The sequence below is a fragment of the Selaginella moellendorffii genome, unplaced genomic scaffold, assembly GCF_000143415.4.
Source record: "Selaginella moellendorffii unplaced genomic scaffold, v1.0 SELMOscaffold_65, whole genome shotgun sequence".
NCBI classification, from domain to species: domain Eukaryota; kingdom Viridiplantae; phylum Streptophyta; class Lycopodiopsida; order Selaginellales; family Selaginellaceae; genus Selaginella; species Selaginella moellendorffii.
Window position 1 is genome coordinate 1,054,610 of NW_003314326.1, and position 4,965 is coordinate 1,059,574.

Here is a 4,965-nt window from a genome sequence, read left to right on the forward strand (position 1 = left end):
CTTGAATGGTTCTGGTTTGCTTCAGCCTACTCAACTCATCCTTTAGATGCAGAGTAGTATTTGGAGGTACGTAAGTCACGTGGATCCTCACCTTCATCATTTCCCAAGTGGCCACTAGTCCTTCATTGGCCTCTGTTGTTCTCCACCAAGACTTGGCATTATCTGCCAAGTATGGTTTTGCACATAGTACCTTCTTCGATTTGGTAACCACAACACTCGGAAGTAATCCTCTATATCGTACAATTAATCCTCCACCACCTTATAGTCATTCACTCCCTTGAAGACCAGTGGAGGCTTTGGTTTGTACTTGGGAATTGCTTAAGGGACTGATTCCACTTCAGTTTGTTCAATCTTGTTTGGTTCTGCCTCAGTCCCTACCAAAAGGTCCACGCCTTCTGCATTGTCAGCATCTACAGTCTTTTTCTTTTTCTTCCGCTTCTCGTCAAGCTTTAGCTTGTGTACAAGAGTCTCCAGCAGGGCATTAGTCTGAGCCAATTGTCCTTCTAGAACGTTCAATCAAGCCTTGTACAACTGAACCTCACCACCAAACTCCTGTTCGGAAGTTTCCTCACTGGAGTCCTCCTCATGCAAGGATTCCTCATCCATAGCTTCTTGTTTGATCGGAGGCTTTAGCTCTGGAGAAGGTTCCATCTCTGCTTTGTTTTGTTTACACCTTGCCTTTGCCATCTCCTAGCAATTCGCCTCTATCCTTTGCTAGAACTGAGGAAAAGGCTTTAATACCAACTTGTAAGGCACAAAATTTTTTCTTTCCAATTTGCCAGCTTACCTCATCTATCCGACCAATACTACCTTGGCTTTAGCTAAATTCCCTCGCTAAGGTTCTCACCTATTGTACCTGCTCTTACTTGGTCCTACTTGGTTTCAACTATTCACTGCACAAGCAACAGAGCGTTAGCTATCCATCCACGGATTTCCAAATCTCTCTCAATCCCCCTCCCAAGGTTAGACTAGACTTAAGGTTCCGTTACACTCCCCATAGGCACAAGAAACTAAACATACTAAGCCTCCAAGTTCCTAACATCCTTTGGTATGACAAGACTTGATCATGGGACCTCTAAATCCTAAGCCTTAGGTGCAACATTTGCTTTGGGACACTGGGGGGAAACACTCTGGCCTAATGGCCTGGTATGGGTACCTCTACCCCCCCACTTCCATCCCGAAAGGAAGGCTCAAGCCCCTAGAAAGGGTGAGGATCAATGAGTTGCAAGGTACTTAAGTGGGGCACCACTCCACATGAGCCGGAACATCGTAATAGGTTTCCCTTCTGGGAGTGGGAGCTGCTCTTGAGCACTTCCTTGGGTGGCCTTTCTAGCACCACCTAAGTCCATGCTCACTCCCACCCAAGGCCCTTCGGCCCATGTTTCAACCTTAAGTCAGTTTGGAAGTATCACTAGAGAGTTCCTTCAAGACTGATTCTTAGACCTCACTATCCCTACTATACTTTTGGAACTCCGTGTAGCCCACCACCCCCCCCCACCCCCCCGGGAAACACACGCTTTGGGTTTTCACCCCACAACCCATATTAGTATTCGGACAATCTCAGACTCGATCTGAGACCCGACCTCGAACTCTGTCTCAGACTCGACCTTGGACTTGGTCTTGGACCTGATCTCGGATCTCGGATCTTGGACTCGGTCTCAAACTTGGTCTTGGAGTCAGTCTCAAACTTAGTCTCGGAGTCAGTCTCAGACTTGATCTCGAACTCGGTCTTGAACTCGGTATTAAAGTCAGTCTTGAACTCGATCTCGGACTTGGTCTCATCTGATGAACTCTTTATCATTTCAATTATGCTTTTAGGGATCCTTTAGCCTTTGACACCTTAGGGATTTGGTTCCTTACATCATGGAACCACTAGAACAACTTATAGAACCACCAAAAAACTAACATTAATCTTGCCAACTCAAGTGTCGCTTTGAGTTGCTAATGTGCCTCACTTACGAGCTCAAGTGCAAGCTCATGCAAACAAAACATTTTAATCCATCCTATGAGCCCAAGCACAAGCTCATACAATATGGTATAAAAGCTAACCAAAATTCATACCTAAGGAATGAATGTGAAGTCTTAACACCTGAACGTGTACCCACTTGAATCATCATTTTCATCTCTACGTATACAACAAGACTACTTGCCCAATCTCATTGGATAGTACTCGCTGAGACGTATCCTTTAATACCAAATATAACACATGTTGTTTTCACCCTTTATCCTATAGTGATTTACTATAAAATAATCATGAAGCAGAACCTAAATCCTCCATGTGCCACATGTCACATGCCACATACCATATGCTACATGTCCCTAAGGATAGTGGAGTGGAACTTAAAAAGGGCCTTGGGCCATTGAATGAAGGAACAAAGACAAACTCCTAAGCATGGAGCTAAAGAGCGAAAAAACCAGAGCATGGAGCAACTCTCAAGTGTTCAACCCAAGGAGCAAAGGGATAGGAGCACAGAACAACTTGGAACAGTCCTAGAGCATTGAATATCCCAATGCCAAGACCAACACGCAAAATAGAACTAAATGGAGTCTAGTGCTATTTTAGCATACTAGTGGCCTAACGCGAGGATATGGGTACTCCACCAGCTAGCATGGAATGGAACTTGGGCTTAGACCCAAACCAGATGCAAGACAAGGACAAGCTCAAACTTGGTCCTAGACTCCATCTTGAATTCAATCTTGGAGTCGGTCTTGAACTCAATCTCAGACTCAGTCTCGAATTTAGTGTTGGAGTCGGTCTCAAACTCGATCTCGAACTCGGCCTCATCTGATGAATTCTTTAACATTCCGATTGTGGGTTCAAGGATCCTTTACCCTATAACACCTTAGGGAGTTAGTTCCTTATAACTCCACCATCCATAGAAGAAGTTCAATGCCCATATCAAACGTCTCTTTTTAATCCTACTACTTGTTAACTATGTCTTCAAGGGCATCCCGCCACTTAGTAGTGTGCTTAAATCAGCCTCTCTGGCTAAGAGCCCATGACAATGGGATAAAGGTGTCCCTATACCCCTCACCTCATGATGCCCTAGTATAAGGTTGGGATTTGAACCTAACCTGGCTTTACTAGAGGGTTGGGACTCAAACCCAACCTCTATAAAATACATCTATGGATTCTACATCTACACAAGGAGTTGTGCATAACTACTTATGCCTAGTCGACCTAGCTAACCCATGTTAATTAGCTTACCTTCGGTGCACCCTTGGGCCTTAACATATGACATTTCTCAATTTCATAAATGGATACTTTTATTGAACTTTGCATAAGTACATAAGGTTCTATCTTTCCACTAGATCTCATATGTTCATTGGGTTTTTCTTTGGTTCTCGTGTTATTTCGTAGTGTAGAAATCCTTTCCACTTTATATGAAATTTCCTCACCTCATGTCTTTATCATTTGCTCTTACATGCATTAAAGATGGCCTCGACCTTGTATTCCTCTTCCCCTTGAATAACTTCGGGTAAAAGTCTTACTTAGTCCTTGCAAAACAGATCCTCAAAGTATGGCTTGAGTAAATTCACGTAGAACATAAAATGCATCTTCCTTATTATATCTTGAGGAAGTTGAAGGTGATAAGCCACTTTACCAATTTGAGCCTCAATTTTATAAGGCCCCTTGAACTTGCTGTAGCGCAAGTGGTTTTCACTCTTTATCTTATGATGATTTACCATAGAATAACCATAAAACAAAATCTAAACCCTCCATATGCCATGTGTTATATTCCATGTGTCCCCAAGGATAGTGGAGTGGAATTTGAGTTTTAGAGCCTTGGGTCACTGAATGAAGGAACGAGGCTAAACTTCTAAGCATGGAGCCAAGGAGTGATGGAACCAAAGCATAGACCCAAGGAGCGACAAAACCAAAGTATGGAGCAACTCCCAAGTGTTCAGCCTAAAGAGCAAAGGGATAGGTGCATGGAGTGATTTAAAACAGTTTTAAAGCATTGAACATCCCGATGTCAAGACTAACACGCAAAATGGAGCCAAATGGAGTCTGGTGCTATTTTAGCATACCAGTGGCGTAATGTGAGGATATGGGTACTCTAAAAATCCATCCTTTGTACCAGGAGTTAGTCTTTGTGACTAACTTGAAACTTATTAAATATGGAATGGCACTAGATTGCAAATTTGGACATGAGATGAACACTATTGTGTTTAGGACAATCTCTACATTTTATAAATATGCCAAATTAGCAAATTTAGATACTTTCATGTTTATTTAGCTAAATATAGGTGCTAAGCCTAGTTTACTAACACTTGAACAAAAGGGATTGATAAAGGGTCTAACAATGCCAACCTCCTACCATTGTGGCAGTAAGGAAAGAATATCTGAAAGAACTACCCAATAAGTAATTTTTGATACCCATAGTTACATTTGTGACACTCTTGCTTAAAAAACTTAAGATTAGTTCATTTCCAAGAATATATGCATTTTTACCTTTAGGTCAATTGTCGGTTGATCCCACTTGGTAGCCTTAGGTTCTTGGTGTTTAGCCACACCTTCTCCCTAAGTTAAAACTCTATGTCCCGACACTTTTGGTTTGCGTATTTGATTTGCCTTTGTTAAGCCCATTCTAAAGAATCCCTCATTAGATTCTAAATGTTGAGTTTTTCCGCCGTGAACACCTCCACTATGGGTAACTCTCCATGATACCTGGCCATACCGAGTTCCATAGAACCTTCAATAGCTCGCCCATTGATGACTTCCCATAGACTCACCCCAATACTCAAATATGGTGAGTTGTTATAGCACATTTCTATAAGTCCTAAATGACTTACCCAATCAATTTGGTCTTTGGAGACATAGTATCATAAATAATCCTCCAGATGCCTATTAACCCTTTTAGTTTGTCCATTTGTTAGGAAGTGTAATTGCCATCAAACTTGACTCAATACCCAAGCCTATCTATGGGTGATAAGAGTGTTCTGCCCTAATTTAAGTTTTAC